The 15405-nt window shown below is 38.6% G+C and overlaps 1 long non-coding RNA gene across 1 annotated transcript; it reads left to right on the forward strand.

The window, feature by feature from the left end:
* The first annotated feature begins 12459 nt into the window (after window positions 1-12459).
* LOC128031392 (uncharacterized) lies at window positions 12460-15030 on the forward strand. Its single transcript, XR_008188084.1, has 2 exons — window positions 12460-12655; window positions 14651-15030. It is a non-coding gene; the product is annotated as an uncharacterized LOC128031392 (long non-coding RNA).
* The last annotated feature ends 375 nt before the right edge of the window (window positions 15031-15405 follow it).

The following is a 15405-nucleotide window of genomic DNA, read 5'->3' on the forward strand; positions in this document are numbered from 1 at the left end:
CTTCGACTGAACAATAGTAATGAGGCTGGATGGTTTTCCACACCGCAGGTTACGTAATGTCTCGTTCCCTCCTCTCAGGAAACTAAGGTTACGTGAGTAACCGGAGACGTTCCCTTATCGAGTCGGTCTCTCGACATTACGTATGGGGAACAATAAAACCCCCGCCATGTGGGAAATACTGTCCGGCCTAGCTTGCATCGAGCCACAGAAGAGCATAAGCACTAGTTCTTACAGCGCATTAGCTCTAGGTCTGGTACCGGACCTGGTTGAAACACCTCTTGGCACAGAGCCAAATCAGCTCTTACACCATCGTAATCCAGTGCACCCAGATAAGCAACACTGGTGTGATATGGGGAAAATGCAGCAATATGTTGGTGCTTGGGAATACACTGCCGGTTTATAATAAGGGGCATAATAAAGGGACCACATTAGATAGTGAATGAATACCTCAACCGCAGCTATTACTAAAATAACTGACGCTGTCTATATGACCTGGTAGATACCATGGCTAGTGCACGCGCTAGGCAGGGGTGTGCCCATAGCTTAGTCCAGTGACTGCTCAACTCCCTCCTCCTGCACTGACAGCACATTTGATGCGAACGAGGGAATGTCCAGATTATAGAATCTCGCAAACGTGTTGCGAGACGACCAGCCCACTGCGAAACAAATGTCCGGGCTGAGTAAGGGGAGCGCCATGACTGGGTGAGTTCCTTGTGGACCTCAGAGAAAAAGGCGCGGGTCTCTGCGGGTCTTCAGCCTGGCAGCCAGCGCTGAGGAAAGAACCGTCCATCCATTTCTTAAACGGCAGCTCCTTGGGGGCTGTCCACTCCAATTCCATATCTGCCACCGCCTCCGTGAGGATCGCCATAAGCTGGGCATCCAGCGAGGCGGGGGCGGCTTCAGATGGGGCCTCGGACCACGCTCCCGGGTCTGAGGCTTTAGTAGACATGGCGTCGTCCTCGTCATATCCAAACGAGACCATTTCCCACGCTTCTAGTGGAGGGCAGTAACTGGCCTCAGAGTATGAGAGAGGATCTTTTACGTGAGGGTGGCCTGGGCGTTGGCGTTACCTCGACAGAATCCATCGACGGAGCTCTCTGCAGTCTCCCGGTTTGCGGCTCGACGGCGGCGGACGGGGGAGAGGCAGCAGATACAGGGCTACCGTTACGGGTAACAGCCAGCCTTGCGCGAAGGATCTTGATGGGAAGCTCCTCACAGGCATGACATCCCGATCCTTCGAATGCCGCCGCTGCGTGAGCCCGACCCAGGCACAGCACACACTGCTCGTGTTCGTCCTGGAAATCAATGGGCCCACCACACATGCGGCAAAGAGACATTTTAAGAGTAAAATCACCGGAACGCGAGAGGGGATAATTTTCCACAATTTTCCGCTGTGTATGCGTGAATCCACGGCGAAACCAGACTCAAGTGAAGAAAAAATATTCTGAGGATTTTGGCGCCCACCGTCACCTATATTGATGGCTGTCAGCCAATCAGGTGAGGGCAAGGGCGCCATTGGCTATTTGCAAGCAAAAGAGTTATTCAATCAGACTTCATAATTTTGAGGAAATGGATTTCCCCATATGTAATGTCGAGAGACTGACTCGATAAGGGAAACATGCTTTCCCGGCATAAACGAAATGCTTTGATGATATGCGCAAAGCGCAATTATGTGTGCTGAAACAAAAAAAAAAAAAAAGGCGTCGGCGTATCTAGATGCACTGGTGGCTGGGAAGACGTGGCCAATATGGTCAATCCATTTTGTAATGCGAACTGGAGGTAAGCAGCCGTTTTTTCCCCTCTTTTATTTTTATTTTTCTTTGCCATAACTCCACAAGTTATCCCTCCATCACTTCAGTCCACACTACACGCTGTGTCAGGTGTCACCATGGTTTCATTTATGGTTTCGCGCATGCGCAGTGAGGGAAATGCAGAAAATCAGTTCGTAGCCCTGCTTCAATAGTGCGATACCTCACGAGAGGCGACCAAAACTTCTGACATGTCAGAAATCCATCCGACCAACCGATTACCGGTCAGGAGAGGCTTATCACCTCTCGATTCCCCTTGTACACTGCACGAACACTGCACGACAAACGACGCACGAAAATGATGAAATTCGGCCCAACCCGAAAAAGAGTCGCACGAGTCAGAATTCGGCTCAAAATCGGATGAAAAGCGCACAGTGTATGCCCGGCCTAACAGCAACAAACACATGAACAAACACTGAACGCTAACATTAACACAGATTAATAAATGTATTGTTCCACGTTCGTTTGAGTACCACGCGCAGCAAATCCATGTCTTCTTCTCCGTTTTAAGTGTATATCTGTGGCAGAATTACAGCGCCACATGCTGGTCTGGCATGGTTACTACATCGGTTTCGTGTGGACACGGATATTTCTTGAGACAAAAGAAAAAAAGATCGGGGGTCCGTCTCCGTGTGGACGGGGCCGAAGAAGTAACAGGTACTTACGGTTATGGATAGAAATGTAGCGGAGTAAAGAGTACAATATTTGCCTCTCAAATGTACTTGAGTAAAGTCATGAGTACTCCCCAAAAATGATACTCGAGTAAAGTACAGATCCCTCAAAATTGTACTTAAGTACTGTACTCAAGTAAATTTACTCCGTTACTGTCCGGCTCTGTATATCATGTTAATATATTGCCATAGTTAAATTCCATAACATGCCAATTACATGTGATACCAATTTCACATGTTCGCACATACATAAGTTCTTGGATAATTTTTTTCGTTAATTCTTAGTTTTTGACTTGATAATAGAAAATATGAGCTAGGCATCATGTATGACAGTCAAAAATTAGATATGAGCTACAAAATGACCAGATCCTGCCATTAGCTATATAGAAGACATGTCTTGTATGTATAGGGCTTATATGTGGATATGAAGAAGCAATACAGGAGACCTATATTTCCTGTATATGCACATATATGCACCTCAATTTTGCCTATATGTTTCATATATGTGCATATATCCACATATAGGTTCTTTCCATGTGGGCTGCTATGCACAGGATGGCGGCAAATGCTAACTCTTCTCTTATCTTCAAACACACACAAAACACATTAAGCCTTTATTGATGTAGTGTTTCTAGAGTAAAGAAAACGCTGCACTTATTCAAGCATCAGTTCTCAATTGCTTTGTGAAGGAGACTGAAGTGTCTTATTTTGACTCTCACTCTCTGGTCTCTGTCAGTCTGTGAAACCTCTATAACTGGTGCTATAAGCAGCTGGGGAACCTCCCTCATGTTCAGCTCCAGCCCGAGTTCCAGGTGCCGAACCCTGGATTCATATACGACTTCCAGCTTATTATCGTAGAGGACTTCAACAGCGTGTTTGAATCTGATCCCAACCTGTACTTTTATCAGGTGAGCTTGAACACAAGCTCAGTTAAATTACATACACATGCATCACAAGAGTGTTTCTTCCTCCCCTGAATCATCATAAACAAGAGTTGTTTCCAAAACACCTCAGAAATCATTATTCCTTCTGTCGCGGAAATGACATTTGAAACATTTATCTTGCTAAGGTTAATGTTATAGCTAGCATTTTATTTATCCTATATTCAAATAAATAGTAATTTATTTATTTTTTGTAATTGACAAATGACAGTTCTGTTTAGTTAATATTATTTTCTTTCATTTATCTTTTATGTATGAATAGGTCTGTCATTTTATTACAGTCACTGTATAATTCTTTATATTTAAGGTTAAAATAAAATAAAAAAATTATGTACAACCTAGGTTTCATTTGTATGTTGATTTAGTTTGTTTCAATTAATTGATTGCTTGATTATAAATTATACTTTTAGTTTTAATATCAATTTTCAGCTAAATGAAAACTTTAGATTTAGCTTAAAATCTTTTTGTTGCATCACCAGTAATTTCTCAAAAAAGTTATATAAAATTGAAAGCACACCGTAAATATTGATGCAGATTGTTTCACTCTTTGTTTAGATTATTTAATAATTTAATATTTGGATTTTCTTAGTTTACAATTGACAGGACAGGACATAAAAAAATCAGTACATAAAAGGTAAAAATACAAAAATTGTATTAATGGCATGGGAAAAGTTTAAATATGAACTTCATATACCAAAAAAATTGCATCCTTTTATGTTGATTTGAGGAAAGACGAGGCCTGAGTTTCATGACATTGGTTTTTGAGAATCCTGGCAGCTCCTAAAACTCATTGTTCCTAAGTGAAAACCATATGGCATGCAGTGTGCAAGTCACATGAGTGCGGATATGTGCCCCGCCACTGTTTACTGGGACCTGGAGGGAATTGTCCTCATTACAGTATCCATGCCAACACACACACACACATGCTGTTCTAATGGGCTGTATGAATTAGCCTCTCACAGAGAAATAGGAAGGACATTGTTTGCACGGTCAGTGCTTGCAGCCGTTGAAGAAGTGTTTCTTATTAGTAGGTTTGTACCCTTATTAGTGTCCTGCTGGCTCTGTTGCCATGTCACCAGTGCTCTGTTAGTTAAAGTTTAAGTTCAGAGCTGTTCCTCCTACAAATACAACTCATAGGCTTAACCATTTTTAATAGATGAAATTAGGTCAAGAGAAGGGTTCAATTTAATTTCTATAAATTTTTTTTGATCATTGGTAATACTTTGCAACTGGTAATGATTATAGGCAATTAGAACTTTAAATAATAAAGTATTATGCCATCAAACACAATGTACCTGCACATACAATTGTACATTTGTATATTATTATTCCTTATTAACTTTTTTTCTGTGCTTTTGTTCTGTCGCTGTCATTCTGTTGCACTGTGGAAGCTTCTGTCATGAAATAAAATTCCTTGTATGAGTAAACTTACCTGGCAATAAAGCTCGTTTTGATTCTGATTCTGATTGTAAACCTTCACAGTTCATATCTGAACATATTAGAGCAATACTAAATGTGCATGCTTCAAACACTGCTGTTTACTATATTAATGTCCATATTGCATTCTTTATACTGCAGTAAAATAAACCATATGCTCCAGGCGTCTATAAACCAGTTACCCCACGTGTCCTCATGACATGAGTCGTGACTGAGTACAAACCAAATGAACAGATGACTGCTGTTTGCACAGAATTATGGAAATAATATATATTATGGCAGTCAGTGGGGCCCAGAAACTGTTTGGCTTTCGAGAATCTTGAAGAATGGTTGGTTCAAGATCCTATAGAGAATTTTAATTTTTGTGTGAGCTGTGAAAATCAGTGTCAGTCTCTCCTAAAGAATGCAGCTGATTAAGTCTAAGAGCAAAGTGTGTATTGGCTTATTTGTATGCAGAGGGTTTTGCAGGGGTTAAATGGATGCTCTGCTGGGAGTGAGATAATTTCTTCAGTACAGAAATGGCCCAGTATCGCTTGAGTATGCACGGCATGTATTGAGCAGGCACAGAGCACGTGTCCACGCTCCTCGAGACTCGCTGATGAATTTCACATCGGACACCATCTGCTGAGAGGCAGAGATCCAGCCACCGAGACCGAGGAAGAGCAGAATGATAATGAGACACCAGCCTGATTTAACACATGGCCACAGGAAATCAAATACTAGGCTATCGCTGCTTTCTGCTGTTATGTCACAAGCAGATCCAGACAGACTGCTTTGCGTTTGTTTTAAATAACGTATCAAATCACGTTAACTTCCTTGTTAACTAACATACTAAATACTGTTACTAATCTTGACTTTATTGCTGCCGCATATTTCCAAATACAAAAATGTGTTTATGTAGGACATCATCCACAGATCCAGTTTCAGCAAAATATAAGCCTGAATTAAGTGCCACAAGAGAGATTTTATTACTTTAAGATACAAATGTATATATGAAATGTAACAAATGAAATCATTTTTCTGACTGGTGGTTGAAATGTTGCTGAGTTTGGGGGATTGTTCTTGGCATGAAATTAATGATATCTGATGATTAATTCAGTCAGAGTTTGAGTTTCTGAGCTAAAGGAAGATTCCTGTTGATTTGATCACATTCTAGACACAGACACGTTCTGTATTTTGTCAGTCAGTCGACAGGTGCATCACTTCAGGAATCTAAATTTGGTCAGACATCAGTAGCACTAAACCACAGCATGTTTCCAGCCAGGCCATGCTCTTCAATTCAAACAAACCCTCAGGAAACTGGAAAAAGAGTGGCTGAGTTGTTTATATAACGTACTGACCTTTGTCTTATAGAATAGATGACCACAGTGGACAGGTTCCAGGGTCAACAGAATGATTACATCATCCTCTCGCTGGTTCGCACCAAAGATGTAGGACATTTGAGGTGAGCACTTCCTGTGACCATTTAATTATTAAAAATATCGTTTTTTTCTAATAATTTCATTTAAATTCTATTACTTTTGTTATATATATTCTGCTTTCATGTTAATTTTAGTTAAAAGTTTAGTCATTTTGTCGTTTTTGTAACTTTATTAGTTTTGTTTTCCTTTGTTTCTTTATTTTTAGTGTTCATATATATATATATATATATATAATTATTTTATAATTTTTTTAATAAATTACATTTTTCATATAGTTAAGTTTTTCATATACCGTATTTTCCGGACTATATGTCACATTTTTTTTCATAGTTTGGCTGGTCCTGCGACTTATAGTCAGGTGCGACTTATGTATCAAAATTAATTTGACATGAACCGAGAGAAATTAACCAAGAGAAAACATTACCGTCTATGCCCTCTCGCGGCTGTAGACGGTAATGTTTTCGCTTGGTGCTTGGTTCTAAATAAGTGCGACTTATAGTCCATTGCGACTTATATATGTTTTTTTCTTCGTCATGATGTATTTTTGGAATGATGCGACTTTTTCGGTTACTTATAGACTTATAGTCTGAAAAATACGGTATATAGATGTAGGAACTTTTTTTATAGAAAATAAATATTAAAGGGGGGGGGGGTGAAATGCTATTTCATGCATACTGAGTTTTTTACACTGTTAAAGATTTGGATACCCATGCTAAACATGGACAAAGTTTCAAAAATTAAGTTGAATGTTTGAAGGAGTATTTTTGTTCCCAAAATACTACTTCCGGTTTGTCACAAGTTTCGGAAAGTTTTTTTTTCGAGTATGGCTCTGTGTGACGTTGGATGGAGCGGAATTTCCTTATATGGGTCCTAGGGCACTTCTGCCGGAAGAGGGCGCGCTCCCGTATAGCAGTTTGACGACGGATTTGCGTATCGTTTATTTCTTAAGGATGATGCAACCCCAATGAAAAAGGGTCACGATCGTGTGTTGGAACCGCAGGCGGTGAGTAAAACTGCTTAAAATATCTCTGCCTGCTTGTTAGTGCGTCCCCTCCCATGCCGAGACCCGGGTTCGAGCCCCGCTCGGAGCGAGTCGTTGCTGCTGCTGCTTTCATTCAGTTTCAGCCTCTGGATCTGATTCTGGATCATAAATAAACGGCTGAATCTGACTGTAAGCCATGGTTTGTTTTGGATGATGGCTTTTCCCTCACGGTAATGTCACAGTTAGTTTCCACATGCTCTCAACGTAAAAGCCTACTTGCTCTCGTGATTCTTTAGCTCCGCCCACACATCACGCCTCCAGTCGGTCGTGTTTTTCCGGGAAAAATCGGTACAGACTATCTTTCTCTTACGAATATAATAAAACTAAAGACTTTTTGGAGTTATGAAGGATGCAGTACTACTCTATAGGTACTCAAGATTAACAGGATATTGAGTGAAAACGAGCATTTCTCCCCCCCTTTAACTAAAATAAAATAAAAAAAAATATTTTATTTCAGCTAGCGCACGCATGAACGTAATCGGTGTAATTAGCGTTGTTTACAAACTTTACAAATTGGTGGGGAACAGTAACTCTGGGGAGAAAAAATTGTTGAATAAAGTCATCATTTTTGTTTTCTTTGCGCTCAAAATAGTATTCTTGTAGCATCGCAAAACTGAAGTTGAACCACTGATGTCACATGGATTATTTTACCGATGTCCTCACTATGTTTCTGTGTCTGGTGACGTTTCAGTTGTGTTGCTGTCTATGCAGGGTCAGAGAGCTCTCAGATTTCATCAAAAATATCTTAATTTGTGTTCCAAATGAACGAAGGTCTTACAGGTTTTGAATGATATGAGGGTGAGTAATTAATAACGGATTTTCATTTTGGGCTGAACTAAACTTTCAATAGTGTGTTAGTGGTTTTAAAATAACACTGATCCACAGATCTGTTCTAGGAAGTGACTGATGTTTTCTGTCTTCTCTCAGAGATGTGCGGTGTCTGGTTGTGGCCATGTCTCATGCGATGCTCGGCCTCTACATATTTGTTCGAGTGTTTCTTTTCCAGAACTGCTATGAGCTGATGCCAGCCTTTAGCCAGCTGAGCACCCGACCCCTGCAGGTGCACATCCAGCCCCATGAATACTGCAGCTGTGTGAGTACCGCCAGCACCTCACATCTCAAGGTTGTCTGTCTTACATCTGGGCTCTTGTCTTGCTTGAGAAAATAGGAATTTCAGAAATCAATCAGTAAAAAAAAAAGAAAAAATTTCAATTAAAAGAAAAAAAGGTTCTCCACTATTAGTGTCACCTAGAGGAACTGCAAAAATAAAGCATATTGCTACTAGGTTTAGGCACACCAAAGGTGGACACAATCTAGACATAATCATCAGTAAGGGTCTAAACATTTTCATCCATTGTTATTAAGGACATAGCCCTATCTGATCACTTCTGTATTTTCTTTGATATTTTGATGTCTGCTACAAATTAATCTAGATCTGTCTCTGTCAGAAGGAGATGCATAAACGAGAACACAAGTGTACTATTTATGGAGGCTATATCTTTAACACCAAGCATTTCTGCAGACTCTGTTGATATTCTCCTTGATTGCTTCAACTCAAAAGTTAAGAATGTTATTGATGATATTGCTCCAATAATAGTCAGTAAGAAAACAGACAGAAATCAGTTTGGAGAAGATCAACAGCAGTTCAGACTATGAAAAGACAATGCAGAAAAGCAGAGCGGACGTGGCCGAAGATAAAACTTTAAATTCACTATATCATCTATAAAGACAGCCTTCATGCTTTTAATGTGAAACTAGCCACAACTAGACAGAATTTATTCTCAAACCTTATAAACAGTAACTTAAATAACACTTTTACTCTTTTTGCCACTGTTGAGAGACTGACAAACCCCCCAAGTCAGATTCCCTGTGAGATGCTCTCAGACAGCAAATGCAATGAGTTTGCTTCCTTCTTTTCTGAGAAGATCATCAATATCAGGAAGGCGATTAGCACATCCTCAAGTAATGCAGAGGTCAGACAGATTAGGCCACAATATCAAAAATATACTATGTCTATTTTTGAAGCAATTGATAGCAAAATTCTGGAAGACATAGTGCAGCACCTAAAATCATTAACCTGCTATCTTGACACACTTCCCACATCTTTTCTCAAAAGTGTGCTTAACTGCGTAGAAGCAGATCTTTTAGAAGAGGTGAATGTCTCACTTCTTTCTGGGACATTTCCAAACTCCTTAAAAACTGCAGTTGTTAAGCCCCTCCTGAAAAAGAGCAATCTTGATAACACCATTTTGAGCAATTTCAGACCAATATCTAATCTTCCTTTTTTACTGCAAAATTATAGAAAAGGTCATTTTTAATCAGCTGAACAAATACTTAAACTCAAATGGATACCTGGACAAATTTCAATCTGTTTTTCTACCGCATCACAGCACAGAGACAGCACTCATTAAGATAATAAATGATATTCGCTTAAATTGTGACTCTGGCAAAATATTGGTGCTGGTATGGCTAGATCTCAGTGCTGCGTTTGACACTGTCGATCATAACATACTACTAGAGAGACTGGAAAACTGGGTCAGGCTTTCTGGGATGGTACTCAAATGGTTCAGGTCATACTTAGAAGGGAGAGGCTATTATGTTAGTCTAGGAGAGCATAAATCTAAGTGGACGTCCATAACATGCGGAGTCCCACAAGGCTCAATTCTTGCACCACTCTTGTTTAGCCTGTATATGCTCCCACTAAGTCAAATAATGAGAAAGAACCAAATTGCCTATCACAGCTAAGCTGATGATACCCAGATTTACCTAGCCTTATCTCCAAATTACTACAGCCCCATTGACTCCCTCTGCCAATGCATTGATGAAATTAATAGTTGGATGTGCCAGAACTTTCTTCAGTTAAATAAGGAAAAAACTGAAGTCATTGCATTTGGAAACAAAGATGAAGTGTTCAAACAACTCTAGGGTTCAAACAACTAAAAATCAAGTCAGGAATCTTGGTGTGATTCTGGAGACAGACCTTGGTTTCAGTAGTCATGTCAAAGCAGTAACTAAATCAGCATACTATCATTTAAAAAAAATTGCAAGAATTAGATGTTTTGTTTCCAGCCAAGACTTGGAGAAACTTGTTCATGCCTTTATCACCAGCAGGGTGGACTATTGTAATGGGATCCTCACTGGCCTTCCCAAAAAGACCATTAGACAGCTGCAGCTCATCCAGAACACTGCTGCCAGGATTCTGACTAGAACCAGAAAATCTGAGAATATCACACCAGTCCTCAGGTCCTTACACTGGCTTCCAGTTACATTTAGGATTGATTTTAAAATACTTTTACTCCTATATAAGTCACTACATGACCTAGGACCAAAATATATTTCAGACATGCTCACTGAATATAAACCTAACAGAGCACTCAGATCACTAGGATCGAGTCAGTTAGAAATACCAAGGGTTCACAAAAAACAAGGGGAGTCCTCCTTTAGTTACTATGCCGCCCACAGCTGGAATCAGCTTCCAGAAGACATCAGATGTGCTAAAACACTTGTCACATTTAAATCTAGACTCAAAACTCATCTGTTTAGTTGTGCATTTATTGAATGAGCACTGTGCAATGTCCAAACTGATTGCACTATATTTTCACTGTTTTTTTTTTTTTTTTTTTTAATCTAAAATCATTTTCTAAATGTTTTAAATTCATTTTAAACAAGTAATTTTTTAATAATTTTTTGTAAGTTTTAAAATTGCCTGTTTTATTCTTGTTCATTATTATTTTACTTTATTTTATGTAAAGCGCTTTGAATTACCATTGTGTACGAAATGTGCTATATAAATAAACTTGCCTTGCCTAGAAAATAAAGCAGCTCATTACCAAACAACATTCTTTGAAGGTCACGCGTCCTAAAGAATATGTAGAGGTATTCTATAATCATAATTCTCCAGAATGATTTCAACTGAGAATTTTCCACCGATCCGGAGTTAGCATGTATGATTATCATGTTGGTTATGTCAAACTTGGTTCTTGAAAACAAGTATTAAGAAAAAAGTGTCAATTTTGAATTTGTTGTCTACTACCGCAGTTCTAAAAAACAGTTATCTAATTCACACATTATGTTAGATTCGCGGCTTCTGCAACAACAGCTCCTGGATCCTCCTCGTCAGCTGTTGAGCTCACAGGAGCCCAGAGGCTGATGAAGAGCATCCCGAGACTCCGACGGCTGACAGCTGCTGAGGAAGAGGAAGGACAGGTGAAAATGGAGGATCAGAAAGATGGGGAAAAGCAGGAACAGGGTCATACTAAAATGGCTGGACACCCAGGCAGAGATTGTGACAGTGGAGACATTGAGCAGGATGGAGAGGCCTAGAGAAGCTCACTCACAGATGCCTGATGTTTTTTAGATTCTTATTGTCCACAAACATTGAGTGTTGAATGTTCTTTTACCTTTTGTAACAGGAGTTTTGTAATAAAATGTAATTAAAACTGCACTCTTTTAAGCCATGCTTTTTATTTCTCTAACAACGATGGCATGATTTCACGGTCAGGGCATAGATTAAGACAGGTTTAGGCCATAGTTCAATTAGGACACTGAATTTTAAGATCAGTCAGTGCAAAGTTTCTTTCAGTTGAAAAAGCTCAGACTTGTAGTTTAGTCTGGGACTAAGTTTAAGCCTTGTCTGTGGAACCAGGGGTATATTTTCCCTTAAAATCTTATTGTTTTGTATCCAAGAGCCAGTTTTCCATTAGACACCATCATTCTGAAATGTGATATTAGTATTTTTGATTTAGTATTATATAGTTTATTATATATATATATATATATATATATATATATATATATGTATATATATATATATATGTATATATATATATATATGCATACTATACAAATATACATATTTTTCCATTTAGTACATTTGTTTTTCTTTTAATTTTAATTTTAATTTTTACATATCTACATATTTTAAGAAGTCTTTGTTTTAATAGATTTAAATGAAAATTAGATTTTTTTTAATTAATGCTTTTTTTTAAGTACTTAAATGATAAATGATGTTTGTAAAATTTGTGGAAAAGCAAGTTTAGCTATTTGTATATATTTTTATGGTTTTAGTTTTAGCTGATGGTAAAATCCCTGTCCTGTAAATGCTGAACTTGAGCACATGTCTGAGTGTAGATCACATGAATGTGTTGGTTGTGTAACTGGTGAAAGACGTCCGTTCTCACTCGTCTGTCTCCAGCTGTCCTGAGCGCTGTCAGAGCTGTGACTGACTGCTGGGAACTCAACTGCTTCAGCTTCATCAGGTCTCTCGTGTCTGTCAGCAGGAACTCCTGGAAACATTAACAGAGCTTTCAAGAAGAATTTATTACGCAACTCAACAGTAAGCCCTTTCATTTTCATAAGTTCATGACTAACCGTGTTTGCTCAGTAACAACAGGATGAGCTAAATATAAATCCAAGTGTAAAGTGGGTTTGAAGTGTTTTATTTGTTGTTTCTTCAGCTTTGCAGAATGTTTTTTGGTCTCATTAATAGCTGGACATTTAAAGCAAAGTCAGACAAGATTGCGCCATTCCAGAGCAGAACATAATGACAGCAGCGTGAGACTGATGATGTGATTTCCTCAGACCAGCTGTGGTTTTTATTGTCAGTTGTTGTAGTAGACAGACAGCACGCTGATCACATGGCTTCTGGTTTGTTAAAAAGCACATTTTTATGAACTTTGCTTTTAATGCCATTCATTTTGACTTTATTTTATTATTATCAGTGTGCCTAAAAGTCAAGTTAAATTGAAACATGATTTTTAATTATAATTTATAATTATGAAATAACCTGTCACTGGTGTTGTTGTTGTTTCCCTCAGATCCATTTTCAGAAATAAACTTTAGGTCCAAGAAGAACATTTAATATTAGCATTAAAGAAATAGTTCACCTTCAGTTGCTGGACCCTATTAACATACATAGTGTTTTTTTTTTTTTTTTTTTTTTTTTTTTTAAGGAAGTCAGTGGGGATCAGTGAACCATCCCTTTAAGATTTCAAGATTTCTAGTTGTCACATACATGAACACATCGGATACAACTTAAATGTAAACCTGGTCAGCATTGTGCATTAGATATATATAGTAGGTTAAAAAAGGTAACAGCAAAATCAACTGAATCCTGACTATGACTCAACTGAATGACTATGACGATAATATAGCATTCAAAAATGTTATAATTAAGTTTAATTATGTCATTTTCCACTATACGTATGCACAGAACTGAAATGAAAGGAAACGTTATGGGTATGATAATTAGATGAACTAGCTAGCTAGTTGGCTAACTCATACAAATATAAAAAAATTAGCCTTTATTTTGTTCCCTTTGCTGTCTGTTAGACTAACTTAGGCATTTCATATTGCTCATATTTCTCTGTGTTGTAATAAGTACTTATCAGTTGTGGGAGTAGCTCATGGTCTCTTCAATAGACTATTTTAACAGATTCACTCATAAAATACCTACATGGCACTTCAACATCTCCATTTATTTATTTTCACAATTTATTTACTACTTATGTTAATACTTATCAGTATTTATGTTATGTTATGTTATGTTATGTTATGTTATGTTATGTTATGTTATGTTATGTTATGTTATGGTAAAGTTTTGGGGGGTGGGGGTGAGGTCTAAATGCTCTGCAGTGAATGGGTGCCGTCAGAATGAGAGTCCAAACAGCTGATAAAAACATCACAATAATCCACAGCACTACAGTCCATCAGTGAACATCTGGAGAAGACAAAAGCTGAATCAACTTCATCATTGAAACATTTTTACCTTAAAACCGTTGCCTCTGGACAAAATCCGAGTCCATAATCCATAACGCTTCTTCCAGTGAAACAGTTTGAAGTTAAATTAATTATAATTTTGTTTCGTACAAAAACAGCTTCTCCAGATGTTAACTGATGGACTGGAGTGCTGTGGATTATTGTGATGTTTTTATCAGCTGTTTGGACTCTCATTCTGATGGCACCCATTCACTGCAGAGCATCCATTGATGAGACACTGATGCAATGCTACATTTCTACAAATCTGATAAAGAAAAAAACTCATCTACATCTTGAATAACCGGAGAGTGAGTAGATTTCAGCTAATTTTCGATTTTCCTTTATGGGAGTGATGCATCAGATCTCACTCTCTCCTAATTACTGCTTTCATTAGCACTGCAAATGTTGGAGCGATGTATTAATATTCTGAAGGCAGGAGTGTGTTAACATCCTAATCATGAACCAAATTACTTTTCTGGAGAGCAATGCTGCTTGGTAAAGTTTATGCACTGACAAAAAAAAAAGTAGTGTGTGAAAGACATGTTAAAAAGCTCTGTGTCTTTTGCTCCTGCAGCAGAGGATGTCGTGTGGTTCATGTTTCTGGGGCATCGTCTGGCTTCTGGTGCTGCTGGTTCTCGGCTGGCCCTTGAGCATTATGCTGGGGGGTCTGTACGGCCTCATCGCCCCTCTCACCGTCTGCGTCGGTCTGGACCGGCTGGCCGACCTGCTGATGGAGGGGGCCAATCTGGGCCGAAAGTGTGCCCTGAACATGAGGCATGGCAAAGCACTGTGCTGAGACCACGAGCTCTTCAGCTCACTGCCAAGAAGAGTCCACAGTGTCCACGTCTTTTCATTTAAGCAGTGTACTGTTTTAAACCCTTAGCAAAAACTTCCTCTCTGTATCTGTTCCTCTTAGGCCATTTGAACATGAGAAATTAAAATACTCTTTCAGTATTCGGCTGCTGATGTCTGTGTTTATATTACAGGACAAGTTTTCTAGGCAAAACCATCAGTTCCAGGCACTGAAACTGCAGAAGTAGAAGTTTGTATCAACACATTATTCCGTTTAAATCAGTGTCAACAATATTGTGTACTGTCATGTCAAATATGAATAGAACCCTTACATTTACATTATTGACAGATTAATGAATAAACTGATTTTAAGATTTTCAGCTCCATGTATGGCAGCATAACTAAAACCAAAAGCATAAAAAACAATTTTGTTACTTTAATTAAAATAATGTACTAAAATACCTAAAACTAGGGGTGTGGTTTTTTTCTCTCTCTCTTTCGCTCTTAAGTGTTATAAGTACTAAGTGATGCTCTAAG

This window comes from Carassius gibelio, chromosome A17, assembly GCF_023724105.1.
Source record: "Carassius gibelio isolate Cgi1373 ecotype wild population from Czech Republic chromosome A17, carGib1.2-hapl.c, whole genome shotgun sequence".
NCBI lineage: Eukaryota > Metazoa > Chordata > Actinopteri > Cypriniformes > Cyprinidae > Carassius > Carassius gibelio.